Here is a 21,298-nt window from a genome sequence, read left to right on the forward strand (position 1 = left end):
ACATAAAATGAGAGAGTTATATCAAGTGATTTTGGTGAAAAAAAGGTTGTGAAAGTTTTCCATATGATGAAATGTGGGAAGGCTGAGTGGATGGTATTGCAGTTGAATTTCACAAGTGAGTGAGTGACTTTCTTGTTTTTGGTTAGTTAGGATTTTCAGTGTGTATGTGGATCTTGATAAAGTGTCTAGGATTATCAATTTTGTATGGGTCATGATTAGATGCTAGAGGATTGCCAGATAGCCTGTAATAATATCATTAGGGCAAAGGGGACAAAGACGAGTGTTTGAATTAGAGGCACAAGTTTGTTGAACATACTTAAGTTGTTTGGAAGAGTGATGATGATTTAGATGATGATGGTATGCACAGAGGATCAAACTGGGGAAGGATTGTGGTTTCAGGAGTGGTATAGAATGTTTGTATCAGATGTTTGCCTTGAATATGTCAGAAATACTCAAAGAAAAGGGATGATTTGTATGTGGCATACATGGATCTGAAGCACATAAAACTACAAGCTCTTCACCATTCCCATTTACAACACCGAACACCCCAAGTACACCAATTATACCATCAACTTCCACATTACTCACCTTTGCATTCAAATCACCCATTGCTATAACCCAGTCTCGTGCATCAAAGCTGCTAACACACTAAGCTGCTCTCAAAACACTTGCCTCTCATGATCTTTCTTCTCATGACCAAGCTCATAGGCACCAATAATCACCCGTCTCTTTTTCCATCCAATTTCACTTTTACCCATATCAATGTAGAGTTTACTTTCTTAAACTCTATCACATACTCCCAGAACTCCTGCTTCATGAGTAGTGCTACTCCTTCCTTTTGCTCTTGTCCTTGTATTTGTATTGTATTGCTCTTGTATTTATATTTTATCAATATTTATGTATAATAATCTTGGTGGGAGTATTGGAGCATAAGACCACAAATAGAGATCAGTTGAGTGCTCCATTCCACCCCTCTCTCATCCTCCATGCCTTTTTGGCCTTACAGCTCATGGCATAAAAGCATTGTGTTTAAAAACAAGATGGCTAATGGAGAAGGGAAGGGAACCTGTAGGAAACTTGGTACCCCCTGATCAGAATCCTTTCAGAGACCCTGGCGCAAGGGACAATGTGTTGGCATTGGACAAAACCTGGTTATGTAAAATGGCAGGGGGAAATTGCAGAGAGGTCTGTGGGCTTCATCATGAATGGGGAGTTTTGGTTTTGGTGCAGTACACATGTCTGCTAGAGAATGGATGTGAGCAATTGGGGCCATTTCTATTTGTAGGTTCCTGCCGTTACCTTGATGATAATGGGAATTGCAAACAACTGAGAATGAAAGAAATGTCAAAAGATTATGATGTGTGGTATTGGTAGTAGTTAACACATACTTTTTTCTTTTCCCTTTCTGACCAAGAATATTAAGAATATAAATATCTGCAGGTTACTCGAGAGGAAGGGATGATGCTTACCCCCTGTGAGGAACTCCTTGCATTATTGACCTCTGAACCTCAGCCTCCACCGAAAGCTCTCGTTGCCTCCCATCCTGCCAAAGTCTCTTTTGCTTGTCTTCTCTCAGTTATTGATGAGTCAATTAGCAAAAGATTACTAACTTGTATGCTTGCATCAGTTAGAGCACGGGGTGAGTATAATTAGAAATGTTTCTTTGTTCTGTAATTTTCATATACCTAAGTGTCTTATCCCTGGGGATAGGGGAGAAAGAATACTTCCCACGTATTCCCTGCGTGTCATAGAAGGCGACTAAAAGGGGAGGGAGTGGGGGGCTGGAAATCCTCCCCTCTCTTGGTTTTTTTAATTTTCCAAAAGAAGGAACAGAGAAGGGGGTCAGGTGAGGATATTCCCTCTAAGGCCCAGTTCTCTGTTCTTAACGCTACCTCGCCATTGCGGGAAATGGCAAATAGTATGAAAAAATATATATATATATATATATATATATATATATATATATATATATATATATATATATATATATATATATTTTTTTTTTTTTTTTTTTGCTTTGTCGCTGTCTCCCGCGTTTGCGAGGTAGCGCAAGGAAACAGACGAAAGAAATGGCCCAACCCACCCCCATACACATGTATATACATACGTCCACACACGCAAATATACATACCTACACAGCTTTCCATGGTTTACCCCAGACGCTTCACATACCTTGATTCAATCCACTGACAGCACGTCAACCCCGGTATACCACATCGCTCCAATTCACTCTATTCCTTGCCCTCCTTTCACCCTCCTGCATGTTCAGGCCCCGATCACACAAAATCTTTTTCACTCCATCTTTCCACCTCCAATTTGGTCTCCCTCTTCTCCTCGTTCCCTCCACCTCCGACACATATATCCTCTTGGTCAATCTTTCCTCACTCATTCTCTCCATGTGCCCAAACCATTTCAAAACACCCTCTTCTGCTCTCTCAACCACGCTCTTTTTATTTCCACACATCTCTCTTACCCTTACGTTACTTACTCGATCAAACCACCTCACACCACACATTGTCCTCAAACATCTCATTTCCAGCACATCCATCCTCCTGCGCACAACTCTATCCATAGTCCACGCCTCGCAACCATACACCATTGTTGGAACCACTATTCCTTCAAACATACCCATTTTTGCTTTCCGAGATAATGTTCTCGACTTCCACACATTCTTCAAGGCTCCCAGAATTTTCGCCCCCTCCCCTATGATCCACTTCCACTTCCATGTTTCCATCCGCTGCCAGATCCACTCCCAGATATCTAAAACACTTCACTTCCTCCAGTTTTTCTCCATTCAAACTCACCTCCCAATTGACTTGACCCTCAACCCTACTGTACCTAATAACCTTGCTCTTATTCACATTTACTCTTAACTTTCTTCTTTCACACACTTTACCAAACTCAGTCACCAGCTTCTGCAGTTTCTCAACTTTCTTCTTTCACACACTTTACCAAACTCAGTCACCAGCTTCTGCAGTTTCTCACATGAATCAGCCACCAGCGCTGTATCATCAGCGAACAACAACTGACTCACTTCCCAAGCTCTCTCATCCCCAACAGACTTTATCCTTGCCCCTCTTTCCAAAACTCTTGCATTCACCTCCCTAACAACCCCATCCATAAACAAATTAAACAACCATGGAGACATCACACACCCCTGCCGCAAACCTACATTCACTGAGAACCAATCACTTTCCTCTCTTCCTACACGTACACATGCCTTACATCCTCGATAAAAACTTTTCACTGCTTCTAACAACTTGCCTCCCACACCATATATTCTTAATACCTTCCACAGAGCATCTCTATCAACTCTATCATATGCCTTCTCCAGATCCATAAATGCTACATACAAATCCATTTGCTTTTCTAAGTATTTCTCACATACATTCTTCAAAGCAAACACCTGATCCACACATCCTCTACCACTTCTGAAACCACACTGCTCTTCCCCAATCTGATGCTCTGTACATGCCTTCACCCTCTCAATCAATACCCTCCCATACAATTTACCAGGAATACTCAACAAACTTATACCTCTGTAATTTGAGCACTCACTCTTATCCCCTTTGCCTTTGTACAATGGCACTATGCACGCATTCCGCCAGTCCTCAGGCACCTCACCATGAGTCATACATACATTAAATAACCTTACCAACCAGTCAACAATACAGTCACCCCCTTTTTTAATAAATTCCACTGCAATACCATCCAAACCTGCTGCCTTGCCGGCTTTCATCTTCCGCAAAGCTTTTACTACCTCTTCTCTGTTTACCAAATCATTTTCCCTAACCCTCGCACTTTGCACACCACCTCGACCAAAACACCCTATATCTGCCACTCTATCATCAAACACATTCAACAAACCTTCAAAATACTCACTCCATCTCCTTCTCACATCACCACTACTTGTTATCACCTCCCCATTTGCGTTACTGGATTACATGTTAATTGACAGGTGCGCGAAAGAGAGACTTTTGGATGTTAATGTGCTGAGAGGTGCAACTGGAGGGATGTCTGATCATTATCTTGTGGAGGCTAAGGTGAAGATTTGTATGGGTTTCCAGAAAAGAAGAGTGAATGTTGGGGTGAAGAGGGTGGTGAGAGTAAGTGAGCTTGGGAAGGAGACTTGTGTGAGGAAGTACCAGGAGAGACTGAGTACAGAATGGAAAAAGGTGAGAACAATGGAAGTAAGGGGAGTGGGGGAGGAATGGGATGTATTTAGGGAATCAGTGATGGATTGCGCAAAAGATGCTTGTGGCATGAGAAGAGTGGGAGGTGGGTTGATTAGAAAGGGTAGTGAGTGGTGGGATGAAGAAGTAAGAGTATTAGTGAAAGAGAAGAGAGAGGCATTTGGACGATTTTTGCAGGGAAAAAATGAAATTGAGTGGGAGACGTATAAAAGAAAGAGACAGGAGGTCAAGAGAAAGGTGCAAGAGGTGAAAAAAGGGCAAATGAGAGTTGGGGTGAGAGAGTATCATTAAATTTTAGGGAGAATAAAAAGATGTTCTGGAAGGAGGTAAATAAAGTGCGTAAGACAAGGGAGCAAATGGGAACTTCACTGAAGGGCGCAAATATATATATATATCAGCAGTTAATTTTATTTTAGATATTAATTTGTCATAATATATTTGTAATGAACAATGCTAGTGTATTCGTTAATTAAAAGATGCGTAAGAAGACTTTAAAATTAAAATTTTTGAGAATAGTTTTAAAATCATAGTAGTTAGGGGTGTGTACATCATGGGAAATGTGAGTTTTGAGTATGAAGTTAGTGAAAAACAGATGTATGTAATTGAAGCAGACATGAAAACATGCCTTGTGCCATCATTAGAGATAATTAAAGTGTGTCTAGTTAGTATATATATAAAAACATGCCTTGTACCATCATTAAAGATAAAGTGTGTCTAGTTAGTATATATATAAAAACATGCCTTGTACCATCATTAAAGATAATTAAAGTGTGTCTAGTTAGTATATATATAAAAACATGCCTTGTACCCTCATTAGAGATAATTAAAGTGTGTCTAGTTAGTATATATATAAAAACATGCCTTGTACCATCATTAAAGATAATTAAAGTGTGTCTAGTTAGTATATATATAAAAACATGCCTTGTGCCATCATTAAAGATAATTAAAGTGTGTCTTGTTAGTATATATTTAAAAACATGCCTTGTGCCATCATTAAAGATAATTAAAGTGTGTCTAGTAATTAAAGTGTGTCTAGTTAGTATATATATAAAAACTTGCCTTGTACCATCATTAGAGATAATTAAACTGTGTCTAGTAAGTGTATATAGAAAACCTAATTGTATGTATTGATATATACACACACAGACACACACATATATACCTATGCACACAATTCACACTGTCTGCCTTTATTCATTCCCATCGCCACCTCGCCACACATGGAATACCATCCCCCTCCCCCCTCATGTGTGTGAGGTAGCACTAGGAAAAGAAAACAAAGGCCCCATTTGTTCACACTCAGTCTCTATCTGTCATGCAATAATGCCCGAAACCACAGCTCCCTTTCCACATCCAGGCCCCTCACAACTTTCCATGGTTTACCCTAGACGCTTCACATGCCCTGATTCAATCCACTGACAGCACGTCAACCCTGGTATACCACATCGATCCAGTTCACTCTATTCCTTGCCCTCCTTTCACCCTCCTGCATGTTCAGGCCCCGATCACACAAAATCTTTTTCACTCCATCTTTCCACCTCCAATTTGGTCTCTCACTTCTCCTCGTTCCCTCCACCTCCGACACATATATCCTCTTGGTCAATCTTTCCTCACTCATTCTCTCCATGTGACCAAACCATTTCAAAACACCCTCTTCTGCTCTCTCAACCACGCTCTTTTTATTTCCACACATCTCTCTTACCCTTACATTACTTACACGATCAAACCACCTCACTCCACACATTGTCCTTAAACATCTCATATCCAGCACATCCACCTTCCTGCGCACAACTCTATCCATAGCCCACGCCTCGCAACCATACAACATTGTTGGAATCACTATTCCTTCAAACATACCCATTTTTGCTTTCCGAGATAATGTTCTCGACTGCCACACATTCTTCAAGGCTCCCAGGATTTTCGCCCCCTCCCCCACCCTATGATTCACTTCCGCTTCTATGGTTCCATCCGCTGCCAGATCCACTCCCAGATATCTAAAACACTTTACTTCCTCCAGTTTTTCTCCATTCAAACTTACCTCCCAATTGACTTGACCCTCAACCCTACTGTACCTAATAACCTTGCTCTTATTCACATTTACTCTTAACTTTCTTCTTTCACACACTTAACCAAACTCATTCACCAACTTCTGCAGTTTCTCACATGAATCAGCCACCAGCGCTGTGTCATCAGCGAACAAGAACTGACTCACTTCCCAAGCTCTCTCATCCGCAACAGATTTCATACTTGCCCCTCTTTCCAAAACTCTTGCATTCACCTCCCTAACAACCCCATCCATAAACAAATTAAACACCCATGGAGACATCACACACCCCTGCCGCAAACCTACATTCACTGAGAACCAATCACTTTCCTCTCTTCCTACACGTACACATGCCTTACATCCTCGATAAAAACTTTTCACTGCTTCTAACAACTTGCCTTCCACACCATATATTCTTAATACCTTCCACAGAGCATCTCTATCAACTCTGTCATATACCTTGTCCAGATCCATAAATGCTACATACAAATTCATTTGCTTTTCTAAGTATTTCTCACATTCTTCAAAGCAAACTCCTGATCCACACATCCTCTACCACTTCTGAAACCACACTGCTCTTCCCCAATCTGATGCTCTGTACATGCCTTCACCCTCTCAATCAATACTCTCCCATATAATTTACCAGGAATACTCAACAAACTTATACCTCTGTAATTTGAGCACTCACTCTTATCCCCTTTGCCTTTGTACAATGGCACTATGCATGCATTCCGCCAATCCTCAGGCACCTCACCATGAATCATACATACATTAAATAACCTTACCAACCAGTCAACAATACAGTCACCCCCTTTTTTAATAGATTCCACTGCAATACCATCCAAACCTGCTGCCTTGCCGGCTTTCATCTTCCGCAAATCTTTTGCTACCTCTTCTCTGTTTACCAAATCATTTTCCCTAACCCACTCACTTTGCACACCACATTGACCAAAACACCCTATATCTGCCACTCTATCATCAAACACATTCAACAAACCTTCAAAATACTCACTCCATCTCCTTCTCACATCACCACTACTTGTTATCACCTCCCCATTTGCGCCCTTCACTGCAGTTCCCATTTGCTCCCTTGTCTTACGCACTTTATTTACCTCCTTCCAGAAAATGGTTATGGTTATATTAAATGAATTGTAGGTGAAATGTATAGATTTCAGAGAATGTAAAATTATGTATTTGATATAAAAAGTCCACCTAATCTCTTGAAACCTTATCAGACCTTATGTTGGAGGTAAATTATTATTAACTGAAATGTAGGGTGTAAGTTGTGTTTGTTGTGGTGTTGGTTGACATAAGTGCATTTCAAATGTAACTTGTTGAAAAGGAGAAATTAAGCTGTCATAGGATTGTTATTGTTTTTGAAGTAGAAGAATATTTTGTGTGTTACTTTTGTGTTATATTAATTGGAAAATATCATTATTAGTTGTATTAGTATATATATTGGTTGTGATATTTTGATATGATTAGATGTAGGGATTGAGTAGGTGCAAATGTGTGAAAGTTCAACACGTGGACATGTTTAGGTTATTGACCAAGTATACTTTTTGGATAAGTAATGTACCTTTTTATTAAATGATTTATATGTTGCATTGGTAGGTGTGTATATGTGTTTTGAGAATAAATGAAAGTGTTGATTTAGCATGAATGATGATGATTTTTTCTTATGGGAAATGTTATGAATGTAAGACAATTGTATTTTTTAAAGTGATTTATTAAAGCGTTGTATGACCTGACCTTGGATGCAGGACATGTACACAATAAGAATAACACATTTAATTGTTAGTTATTATTGTAACCTATATAATGGAAGATAAGGCAGTGAGATGTAACTTCCTGACATAGGAGGTGAATTTTTAGTATTAAGGGATAGGGCAGCAGGTTTGGATGGTATTGCAGTGGAATTTACTAAAAAAGGGGGTGACTGTATTATTGACTGGTTGGTAAGGTTATTTAATGTATGTATGTCTCATGGTGAGGTGCCTGAGGATTGGCGGAATGCGTGCATAGTGCCATTGTACAAAGGCAAAGGGGATAAGAGAGTGCTCAAATTTCAGAGGTATAAGTTTGTTGAGTGTTCCTGGTAAATTATATGGGAGGGTATTGATTGAGAGGGTGAAGGCATGTACAGAGCATCAGATTGGGGAAGAGCAGTGTGGTTTCAGAAATGGTAGAGGATGTGTGGATCAGGTGTTTGCTTTGAAGAATGTATGTGAGAAATACTTAGAAAAGCAAATGGATTTGTATGTAGCATTTATGGATCTGGAGAAGGCATATGATAGAGTTGATAGAGATGCTCTGTGGAAGGTATTAAGAATATATGGTGTGGGAGGCAAGTTGTTAGAAGCAGTGAAAAGTTTTTATCGAGGATGTAAGGCATGTGTACGTGTAGGAAGAGAGGAAAGTGATTGGTTCTCAGTGTATGTAGGTTTGTGGCAGGGGTGTGTGATGTCTCCATGGTTGTTTAATTTGTTTATGGATGGGGTTGTTAGGGAGGTGAATGCAAGAGTTTTGGAAAGAGGGGCAAGGATGAAGTCTGTTGTGGATGAGAGAGCTTGGGAAATGAGTCAGTTGTTGTTCGCTGATGATACAGCGCTGGTGGCTGATTCATGTGAGAAACTGCAAAAGCTGGTGACTGAGTTTGGTAAGGTGTGTGAAAGAAGAAAGTTAAGAGTAAATGTGAATAAGAGCAAGGTAATTAGGTACAGTAGGGTTGAGGGTCAAGCCAATTGGGAGGTAAGTTTGAATGGAGAAAAACAGGAGGAAGTAAAGTGTTTTAGATATCTGGGAGTGGATCTGGCAGCGGATGGAACCATGGAAGCGGAAGTGGATCATAGGGTGGGGGAGGGGGCAAAAATCCTGGGAGCCTTGAAGAATGTGTGGAAGTCGAGAACATTATCTCAGAAAGCAAAAATGGGTATGTTTGAAGGAATAGTGTTTCCAACAATGTTGTATGGTTGCGAGGCGTGGGCTATGGATAGAGTTGTGCACAGGAGGGTGGATGTGCTGGAAATGAGATGTTTGAGGACAATGTGTGGTGTGAGGTGGTTTGATCGAGTAAGTAACGTAAGGGTAAGAGGGATGTGTGGAAATAAAAAGAGCATGGTTGAGAGAGCAGAAGAGGGTCTTTTGAAATGGTTTGGGCACATGGAGAGAATGAGTGAGGAAAGATTGACCAAGAGGATATATGTGTCGGAGGTGGAGGGAACAAGGAGAAGTGGGAGACCAAATTGGAGGTGGAAAGATGGAGTGAAAAAGATTTTGTGTGATTGGGGCCTGAACCTGCAGGAGGGTGAAAGGAGGGCAAGGAATAGAGTGAATTGGATCGATGTGGTATACCGGGGTTGACGTGCTGTCAGTGGATTGAATCAGGGCATGTGAAGCGTCTGGGGTAAACCATGGAAAGCTGTGTAGGTATGTATATTTGCGTGTGTGGACGTGTATGTAAATACATGTGTATGGGGGTGGGTTGGGCCATTTCTTTCGTCTGTTTCCTTGCGCTACCTCGCAAACGCGGGAGACAGCGACAAAGCAAAAAAAAAAAAAAAGATAAGAGATAGGGGAGAAAGAATACTTCCCACGTATTCCCTGTGTGTCGTAGAAGGCGACTAAAAGGGAAGGGAGTGGGGGGCTGGAAATCCTCCCCTCTCAGTTTTTTAATTTTCCAAAAGAAGGAACAGAGAAGGGGGCCAGGTGAGGATATTCCCTCAAAGGTCCAGTCCTCTGTTCTTAACGCTACCTTGCTAACGCGGGAAATGGCGAATAGTATGAAGTATTAATGAACAAAAGTTGTGTGTTGCTCGGCATGTTGACTGACATTAGTGCAGTTTTAGTGTCGGTGATGGGTGTGAAGTGAAAGTAAAGTTTAAAGAAGCTTTCGAGTAGTAGGGAGGTTAGGTTTTTTGTTATGCATACTGATAAATTGTGTAATTTGGATTGTTTTTTACTAGATGTATTAGTTTAATATGAGGCTTATTAGGTAATATTTGAAATGATAAGTTTCAGAGTTTAAAGATTTTGTATGTTCTGAGTGAAATTGCATTGATATGATGTGTATTGGTTGAAATTGATTTTACAACATTCGCTGTATTGCGTTCTAAGTTTTGATATTGTAATGGTTTGATATTATGAGGTGTATTACTTGTATATTGCGATGGGTATTGATGTTATATGTTGAAGTGTATTACAATGATATGATCATGCGCATTAGTTTGAAATGATGAGTATAAATGATAATCTAATGTTTATTTAGTTTAGAATGGTAAGCGTATTATTGATTTATTTATTTTTTTTATTTTGCTTTGTCGCTGTCTCCCGCGTTTGCGAGGTAGCGCAAGGAAACAGACGAAAGAAATGGCACAACCCACCCCCATACACAATGTACACACACACATGCCCACACACGCAAATATACATACCTATACATCTCAATGTACACATATATATACACACACAGACACATACATATATACCCATGCACACAATTCACACTGTCTGCCCCTATTCATTCCCATCACCACCTCGCCACACATGGAATACCATCCCTTCCCCCCTCATGTGTGCGAGGTAGCACTAGGAAAAGACAACAAAGGCCCCATTCATTCACACTCAGTCTCCAGCTGTCACGCAATAATGCCCGAAACCACAGCTCCCTTTCCACATCCAGGCCCCACACAACTTTCCATGGATTACCCCAGACGCTTCACATGCCCTGATTCAATCCACTGACAGCACGTCAACCCCGGTATACCACATCGATCCAATTCACTCTATTCCTTGCCCTCCTTTCACCCTCCTGCATGTTCAGGCCCCGATCACACAAAATCTTTTTCACTCCATCTTTCCACCTCCAATTTGGTCTCCCACTTCTCCTTGTTCCCTCCACCTCCGACACATATATCCTCTTGGTCAATCTTTCCTCACTCATTCTCTCCATGTGCCCAAACCATTTCAAAACACCCTCTTCTGCTCTCTCAACCACGCTCTTTTTATTTCCACACATCTCTCTTACCCTTACATTACTTACTCGATCAAACCACCTCACACCACACATTGTCCTCAAACATCTCATTTCCAGCACACCCACCCTCCTGCGCACAACTCTATCCATAGCCCACGCCTCGCAACCATACAACATTGTTGGAACCACTATTCCTTCAAACATACCCATTTTTGCTTTCTGAGATAATGTTCTCGACTTCCACACATTCTTCAAGGCTCCCAGGATTTTTGCCCCCTCCCCCACCCTATGATTCACTTCCGCTTCCATGGTTTCATCTGCTGCCAGATCCACTCCCAGATATCTAAAACACTTTACTTCCTCCAGTTTTTCTCCATTCAAACTTACCTCCCAATTGACTTGACCCTCAACCCTACTGTACCTAATAACCTTGCTCTTATTCACATTTACTCTTAACTTTCTTCTTTCACACACTTTACCAAACTCAGTCACCAGCTTCTGCAGTTTCTCACATGAATCAGCCACCAGCACTTTTTCATCAGCGAACAACAACTGACTCACTTCCCAAGCTCTCTCATCCACAACAGACTTCATACTTGCCCCTCTTTCCAAAACTCTTGCATTCACCTCCCAAACAACCCCATCCATAAACAAATTAAACAACCATGGAGACATCACACACCCCTGCCGCAAACCAACATTCACTGAGAACCAATCACTTTCGTCTCTTCCTACACGTACACATGCCTTACATCCTTGATAAAAACTTTTCACTGCTTCTAACAACTTGCCTCCCACACCTTATATTCTTAATACCTTCCACAGAGCATCTCTATCAACTCTATCATATGCCTTCTCCAGATCCATAAATGCTACATACAAATCCATTTGCTTTTCTAAGTATTTCTCACATACATTCTTCAAAGCAAACACCTGATCCACACATCCTCTACCACTTCTGAAACCACACTGCTCTTCCCCAATCTGATGCTCTGTACATGCCTTCACCCTCTCAATCAATACCCTCCCATATAATTTACCAGGAATTCTCAACAAACTTATACCTCTGTAATTTGAGCACTCACTCTTATCCCCTTTGCCTTTGTACAGTGGCACTATGCACGCATTCCGCCAATCCTCAGGCACCTCACCATGAGTCATACATACATTAAATAACCTTACCAACCAGTCAACAGTACAGTCACCCCCTTTTTTAATAAATTCCACTGCAATACCATCCAAACCTGCTGCCTTGCCGGCTTTCATCATCCGCAAAGCTTTTGCTACCTCTTCTCTGTTTACCAAATCATTTTCCCTAACCCTCTCACTTTGCACACCACCTCGACCAAAACACCCTATATCTGCCACTCTATCATCAAACACATTCAACAAACCTACAAAATACTCGCTCCATCTCCTTCTCACATCACCACTACTTGTTATCACCTCCCCATTTGCGCCCTTCACTGAAGTTCCCATTTGCTTCCTTGTCTTACGCACATTATTTACCTCCTTCCAAAACATCTTTTCATTCTTCCTAAAATATAATGATACTCTCTCACCTCAACTCTCATTTGCTCTTTTTTCACCTCTTGCACCTTTCTCTTGACCTCCTGTCTCTTTCTTTTATACATCTCCCACTCAATTTCATTTTTTCCCTGCAAAAATCGTCCAAATGCCTCTCTCTTCTCTTTCACTAATAATCTTACTTCTTCATCCCACCACTCACTACCCTTTCTAATCAACCCACCTCCCACTCTTCTCATGCCACAAGCATCTTTTGCGCAATCCATCACTGATTCCCTAAATACATCCCATTCCTCCCCCACTCCCCTTACTTCCATTGTTCTCACCTTTTTCCATTCTGTACTCAGTCTCTCCTGGTACTTCCTCACACAAGTCTCCTTCCCAAGCTCCCTTACTCTCACCACCCTCTTCACCCCAACATTCACTCTTCTTTTCTGAAAACCCATACAAATCTTCACCTTAACCTCCACAAGATAATGATCAGACATCCCTCGAGTTGCACCTCTCAGCACATTAACATCCAAAAGTCTCTCTTTCGCACGCCTGTCAATTAACACGTAATCCAATAACGCTCTCTGGCCATCTCTCCTACTTACATACGTATACTTATCTATATCTCGCTTTTTAAACCAGGTATCCCCAATCACCAGTCCTTTTTCAGCACATAAATCTACAAGCTCTTCACCATTTCCATTTACAACACTGAACACCCCATGTATACCAATTATTCCCTCAACTGCCACATTACTCACCTTTGCATTCAAATCACCCATCACTATAACCCGGTCTCGTGCATCAAAACCACTAACACACTCATTCAGCTGCTCCCAAAACACTTGCCTCTCATGATCTTTCTTCTCATGCCCAGGTGCATATGCACCAATAATCACCCATCTCTCTCCATCAACTTTCAGTTTTACCCATATTAATCGAGAATTTACTTTCTTACATTCTATCACATACTCACACAACTCCTGTTTCAGGAGTAGTGCTACTTCTTCCCTTGCTCTTGTCATCTCACTAACCCCTGACTTTACTCCCAAGACATTCCCAAACCACTCTTCCCCTTTACCCTTGAGTTTTGTTTCACTCAGAGCCAAAACATCCAGGTTCCTTTCCTCAAACATACTACCTATCTCTCCTTTTTTCACATCTTGGTTACATCCACACCCATTTAGACACCCCAGTCTGAGCCTTCGAGGAGGATGAGCACTCCCCGCGTGACTCCTTCTTCTGTTTCCCATATAGAGGTTATAGAGCCAAAACATCCAGGTTCCTTTCCTCAAACATACTACCTATCTCTCCTTTTTTCACTTCTTGGTTACATGTACACACATTTAGACACCCGTCTGAGCCTTCGAGGAGGATGAGCACTCCCCGCGTGACTCCTTCTTCTGTTTCCCATTTTAGATATTGATAGGTGTGTTATTTTTATATGTATATTGTGTGTATATTCTATTAGGTGTATTTGTTGTATTTCAGCTGTATTATTTGTTTAATTACAGTTGCCTTTGTAGTGAATATTAAGTGTATTAGTTTGATATGATTATAAGTAGTATGTTAGTATGTGTCTTACTTGTATATTAGCATAAGTGTAACTTTCATATTATAAGGTATATTGTAATTGCTATATATAGTGAAATATTTGCATTTATTGTATACTATTGTAGATGATTTTATTATTTGCTTGTGTGTATTAATTGAATAATATTAATATGATGTTTATTGGTGTTATATTATCATGTGTATTACTGTTTTCAAATGTATTATGTTTTTTGCAAGGTTTATTGCTGTTATATTTTGAATGTTACAAATTGTAAAATTTATAATGAATAATATATTTTAAGAGCTTATGTACATTTGTGTTTGTATATATATACTTGGATGGCATTGCAGTGGAATTTATTAAAAAAGGGGGTGACCATGTTGTTGACTGGTTGGTGAGGATATTCAGTGTATGTTTGGTTCATGGTGCAGTGCCTGAGGATTGGTGGAATGCATGCATAGCGCTGTTGTACAAAGGCAAAGGGGATGATAAAGGTGAGTGTTCAAATTACAGAGGTATAAGTTTGTTGAGTATTCGTGGGAAAGTATATGTTAAAAAGATTATTAAACCAATGGAAATTTTTTTGAGAATTTGAGGGGATATCACTTTGTAAATGTGGATTCAAGTAGGCATACTTCTTGCATTGCAAACCAGTATGAAACTGGTGTCCTTTATATGGCTAATACTGCTTTATACTGGCTACTAAACATGTTGTGTTATATACATAGGATGTCTATATTTGGTTTCCTGTTTATCGAATGGATCACGTGCACAGTTGGCTAACTCGTATATTCCTGCACTTTAAGTCAATGTATGTGAGCAAACCAAGGCTGTATGCTCATGATTTAATACATAATTGGGAACCAAAAACTGTCGTGTTGGCCTTCATAATTTTAGACAAAGTAGCAGGCATATCTGTAGATTAGTGGTGTTCAGTGGTAATAATAGTAATAGTAGAGGAAATGGAGTTTAGTGGTTCTGACATATTGGGGTAAAAGAATATAATCAATAGTACGTGGTTGCTTTTGGTTAAGCATTAAACTTTGCAGGTGAATGGCCACTCGCTAGACAGCATAACCCGGGAGTTCCTACTAGATGGTGTAGATCAGAATGTACAGGAAAGTTGGCATGCAAACTACATGGAAGTGGATGTCTTCACCACCCTTGGCAGTCCCATATCAGGAACGATCTCTGGAGTGCTAACTAGTGGTAGGTTTTCTGCTACATAATGGTCTTGTTTTAATCTAGTTGGGCATAGGAATAGGAAAAGTGACCTGACCTGACCTACCTACCTAACCTAACCTAACCTAACGTAACCTAACCTAACCTAACCTAACCTAACCTAACCTACTGCTGCCTGATGCTCCTGCCTGCTGTCTGTTGCTCCTACCATTTTGCCGAAAGGGTGGGCTACAGCATAGCTCTCACCATAGGAAAATCTCGGGTTTGATGAATGAGTAGCATGAGTAAAGTTTTGTGTGTAACAAGGAGAGATTGTATGCTTGTGGACAGAATACCAGCAGTTTACATATGGCTGAGACAGAAAGAAAGACGGCTGTCTGGATCGGAGGAGTGCAGCTTGTAAACCACTGAAGTGCTGGCTCAGTATGCAGTTATCACTAATCCTCATGATACCTAGGTGGGTAGGATCAGGAGTATCACTTCTTTATCCCATCTTTCACATGCCATACACATCATTTGTCTATGTAAGTATTTAAACCTTTCAATGCCCTGGTTTTATTTAGCTTATGTGTGTGCCATTTTTTAATTTCTCTAGGTATTGCAGCACAACAAGCCACTTTTCTAAACCCTCTTCCTCTTGCTACTTTATTTTAGACTTTTTTCTTCATTTGTTCATTACAGACTTTCACACATTACTTCACCAAAAAATGGCATTCCACCTGTCACTCCCTTTAACATACTTGCATATAACAACCTTTTCTGTGCAAGCCAGTGAATTGCAACAGGCCAATTATGCATGTTAATGCTCAGTCCCTTACATGTATACTCTTGCCCATGTGCAGCTTATTGAATCCAGTATTCCCAATTACCACTCCTCTTTCAGCAACTGTCAAAGCACTCGCTTGGCCTTTTAAATGTAAAGTGGAACTCCCTTAAATGGGTGTCCATGGCAGTAGTCTCTCCATATCTAGGGAACTCCAGTGCCACTTCATAGCCTCTATTGCTTCACCCTTAACAAGCCACGTAGAGGGCTTCTACCTAATGTTCCTTATTATTACTATTACCTAATGCTCCAGCCTAAATGTTCCTACATACTGCTACCATCTGTTGCTTCCACCAATTTGCCAAAAGTCAAGGCTATTGAATGGTGCTCCACAGGAAAATCGGTTACGAATAATGATCTATGCGAGTCAAGTGTTGTATATGACAAGGAGAGATGCATGTTTCTGGACAGAATGCCAGTAGTCTACTTGTAGTTAAGGTTTTTAAAAGCTATTTTTTATATAATGGAGTTTATACTATCCTCAGCAAAAGGGGGTAGAACACTTCTCTTAAACCTGTGCTCTAGTGCGTCTTGATTCTTCCATGCTTTCACATCACTACAATTGTTTCCATAAACTAATTATTTTTCATTAGACATTTTACCTAATGGGATTGCAAAAGAGCATTGCAAGTCTTTTTCCCAGTACCTTCTGTGGTTGTAAACAACCTTGCCCTTGGATATAATGTCTTGTCCATCCTCTGCATTTTCATTCTTCAAAAAGTCATTTAGACTTGGATAACAATATCCTCCCAACTTTCTTTTTTCACTGGCCTGTTATTCATTTAGACTTGGATAACATATCCTCCCAACTTTCTTTTTTCACTGGCCTGTTATTCAGTAAAAGTGGAGCTTTGTAAGGCTCTTTCCCATTAGTTCCCATGCTTGTCAGTGACCTCACCTCTATGTGTCTGGGCCATAATCTGCACTTGTCTTGGAGTTGAATTACAATAAACAGCGATTGTCAGCACTTGGCAATCTCTTCATATCAGTGTCCTACACTCTTGCTTGTTTTAGAGGTAACCACCTAGAGTTGGACCAGACCCTCTCAAGACCTCATTTGATTAAGGCTACACCCAATTGAACAAGGACTCGTGTGTTGTGACTGATGCCATTAGGGCACATAAAAACTTTCATTCTTGTACTACCAGCAATTTAGAGAGTCCCTTAATTCCAACACACCACCACACTATCATTGCTCTCTTCTCTTTCAGTGCCCTCTGCTCCATCATAACATTTCATTTTCTTGCACAACTGACCTCTAGTCTTCACTCTACTTCTTCCATTGTTACCCTCCCTGCCACTCTCGGTACTTGTCCATCACTTGCGATATCAAGACTCCAGTTACTTTGAGTTCTTTTTCACAGTCATCATCCCAGGTCTTATCCCAAGACAACTTCATGCCTGTAGCATATAACTATTTAAACACACTTACAGCCTGCACATCACTGCTGGATCTACAAGTGTCACTTATTCTGTTGCTTGGCTATTACCAAAATGTGTAAATGAGGTTGATTTTTAATGATGCTGACTTGGTAAGGTAGGAGAGGCAGTTGGATATGAAAAAAGCGTGAACTGGTCTTTTGAAAGGTATGGAGTGGGCCAGTCATCTTCCCAGAACTAAGAGGGAGTGGAACTACCATTGATCAGACTGTTAACATCAGGAACCCCTTAGAAGGGAGCTCAGCCAATCAATCCTTGGAGGAATATGTTGCAGCTGTAAGCGAGCTTCAGGTATTTAAAATGAATGTTCTCTTGGTTATTTCCACAAAAAATGGGATGAGGGAGTGGCAAGTCTGATAATGCTCATAATCAAATAATGGTTATACTTCAAAAAAGTCAAAACCTTACTGATCGTACATGAGAATTCTCTTTTATGACAGGATACTGGTTGATTAACCACTTGGTGATACTTGCAGACAGAGGTACAGCTTCTGAAGGATGCCCTCCCTACAGTGTTGTACCACTCCGGTCAGCAAGCTATCACTGATTATAAATGCTGCATCCCTCGCTGTTGATAATGCCCATTTTGATGAACTGACTTTACATAAGGTGAGTGAGTTGCATCATACCACTTGAGATATAAAACACTTCAAAGTTCTGATTCTGGAAAGGGATGTTAAAAAGATTATTAAACCAATGGAAATTTTTTTGAGAATTTGAGGGGATATCACTTTGTAAATGTGGATTCAAGTAGGCATACTTCTTGCATTGCAAACCAGTATGAAACTGGTGTCCTTTATATGGCTAATACTGCTTTATACTGGCTACTAAACATGTGTTATATACATAGGATGTCTATATTTGGTTTCCTGTTTATCGAATGGTTCAGGTGCACAGTTGACTAACTCGTATATTCCTGCACTTTAAGTCGATGTATGTGAGCAAACCAAGGCTGTATGCTCATGATTTAATACATATAACTGGGAACCAAAAACTGTCGTGTTGGCCTTCATAATTTTAGACAAAGTAGCAGGCATATCTGTAGATTAGTGGTGTTCAGTGGTAATAATTGTAATAGTAGAGGAAATGGAGTTTAGTGGTTCTGACATATTGTGGTAAAGGAATATAATCAATAGTACGTGGTTGCTTTTGGTTAAGCATTTCACTTTGCAGGTGAATGGCCACTCGCTAGACAGCATAACCCGGGAGTTCCTACTAGATGCTGTAGATCAGAATGTACAGGAAAGTTGGCGTGCAAACTACATGGAAGTGGATGTCTTCACCACGCGTGGCAGTCCCATAGCAGGAACGATCTCTGGAGTGCTAACTAGTGGTAGGTTTTCTGCTACATAATGGTCTTGTTTTGATCTAGTTGGGCATAGGAATGGGAAAAGGAACCTCGTAATTTTTCCAGAGGAAAGTTCCACTATTTCCTAATATTTTATTTTCTAACCATAAAAGTGATATCAATGTTAAATGAAGGCGAGCTTGGGATGGGGGCGAGTTGCCTAGGCAAGGTGGTAGAATAGGGTCAGTGCAAGGATTACCTTACTTGATGCTAGAAGCTTTATTGGTTATAGTTGTACACACATGATGACACTCAATATGTCTAGATGGGATGATAAGGGACGTAAATGCAAGTCTTTGAGAGAGGGGTGAGTATGCAGCCTGTGGGGATGAAAGGGCCTGGGAAGCGAGTGTGTTTAACAGTGATACAGTACTGGTGGCAGATTCAAGTGAGAAATTGCAGAAGTTGGTGATGAGTTTGGAAAAGTATGTGAAAGGAGAAAGCTGAGTGAATGTTAATAAAAGTAATCCCTACTAGTATGGCATCATAACATATACCATACTAGTTTGGTTGGGGTCCTTTATAGGTTAAATGAAAATGTAATGCAAATTTGATATGCAGTGCAGACTAACAGGTCTTCCGACAGCAAAAGTGTATGTGCAACCATAGTTTGGGCCATAAAGCTCATTTCTCCAGGAATTGGTAGGTTAGGTGAGGTCATGTGCCTTGACCTGCCACCTAGTCAAGGTGCCGATAGAAGGGTGCCCTGCTATATGCCCCACATCATTCAGTGGCTAATTAGCACGTCTTTGGTGCACTAATTATAATATGAAAGTTGAACTGTTAGCATTGAGAATAGTTCTCTCTCAATAATCAATTGGTGGTGACAGAGAAGGGACAAAGAGTTGGCAAAATTCAACAAACTTGATAGGCAAACTTAGTGCACCAAATTTAAGTGTGTGTACAGCAATAAGTATAGACAGTTTGCTCATTTTCCTTTTTCTATGTATCTTTTCTTGCCACATTCCTTGGCACCACCCAAAATTTCCATGGCTAGGCTACTTAAGAGATAAAAGTGTATTAAAGGGAAAATATTTTTCAGCAGATTTTGGTTGCAATGAATATACTAGGTAAGGGGAAAACAGGATTGAAAATACTGCCAGTGTCTCTCCTGTATCATACAAGGCAACTACTAATTATAAATGAATAGTAAAGATGTAAATTTCAGAACGAACATTTGCTGCTTTCATTGTTTTTCTTGCACAATATCTTTCATTATTACGGTACTACAATTTGATGTAAATTTCAGGTTGATGACACTTGGTTCATGTTGGTGGCTAATGACTATGATCCTGAAGACTTTCTTGACCCATACACTGTAACATCAGAGGTCTTTGCCTGGAACAGTTTCCCAGAATCGGTAAGGTTAAGTGTTTTTGTTAGTATGTATAATTGAAGGTCAGGTACCTGAGGACTGGTGGAATGCTTGTTCAGTGCCATTGTATAAATGCAAGGGGAACAGAAAGTGAATATTTGAACTAGAATAGAGGAAGTTTGTTTAGGATACCTGGAAAGTTGTGAGACTTGTGATATGGGGTAGCACGCACAGAGCATCAGATTGTGGAGGAACAAAGTGGCCTCAGAAGTGGGAGACGCTGTTTCGATCAGGTGCTTGCTTTGAAGAATCTTTGATATACTTAAAGAAAACACTTTGTGTGTGGAATTTATAGATCAGGAGAAAATATATGATGTGGTTGACATGCTTTGTATATGGAGTTGGAGGAAAGCTACAAAAACTAGCTTAGATTTTCTATCAAATGAGTAAGGCATGTGTGTTAAGTGACAGAGGAGTGGTGGTGCCAGGTGAAGGTAGCTGTCATATGTAATGCACCGAAACCACTGCATTATATATTGAACCAGGTCCTGTGAAGTGTCTGGGGTAAACCATGGAAAGCTTAGTGGGGCTTGGATGTGGAAAGGGAGCTGTAGTTTTGGTGCATTACACATGACAGCTAGCAGACCGAGTGTGAACGAATGTGGCCTTTGTTGTCTTTTCCTAGCGCTACCTCGCGCATGTGCGTGGGAAGGAGGTGTTGTTTCATGTGTGGTGGGGTGGCAGTGGCAATGGATGAAGGCAGAAAGAATGAGTATGTACATGTGTATGTATGTATATGTTTATATACGTTGAAATGTATAGGTATGTATATGTGCGTGTGTGGGCGTTTATGTATATGCATGTGTATGTGGGTGGGTTGGGCCATTCTTTTGTCCGTTTCCTTG

At 40.5% G+C, this 21,298-nt stretch overlaps 2 protein-coding genes across 57 annotated transcripts in view; one reads left to right on the top strand and one right to left on the bottom strand.

Annotated features, from left to right (window-relative positions):
• The window catches only part of IleRS (Isoleucyl-tRNA synthetase), a 415,824-nt gene that overhangs the window by 351,557 nt on the left and 42,969 nt on the right, over window positions 1-21,298 (top strand). For 4 of the 9 annotated variants that reach the window (XM_071688288.1, XM_071688294.1, XM_071688290.1 and 1 more), the window contains 5 exons: window positions 1,441-1,639; window positions 15,335-15,494; window positions 17,878-18,021; window positions 18,207-18,339; window positions 18,904-19,063. The gene's annotated coding sequence lies outside the window, so the exon portion shown is untranslated. Of the gene's footprint in view, window positions 1-1,440; window positions 1,640-15,334; window positions 15,495-17,877; window positions 18,022-18,170; window positions 18,340-18,903; window positions 19,064-21,298 lie in introns of all 9 variants that reach the window. The other 5 variants (XM_071688289.1, XM_071688292.1, XM_071688297.1 and 2 more) reach the window with 5 other exon arrangements.
• Window positions 1-21,298, bottom strand: part of LOC139762964 (uncharacterized) — a 614,722-nt gene that overhangs the window by 205,728 nt on the left and 387,696 nt on the right. The gene's annotated exons all lie outside the window — the stretch shown is intronic.

The sequence above is a fragment of the Panulirus ornatus genome, chromosome 45 (assembly GCF_036320965.1).
Source record: "Panulirus ornatus isolate Po-2019 chromosome 45, ASM3632096v1, whole genome shotgun sequence".
NCBI classification, from domain to species: domain Eukaryota; kingdom Metazoa; phylum Arthropoda; class Malacostraca; order Decapoda; family Palinuridae; genus Panulirus; species Panulirus ornatus.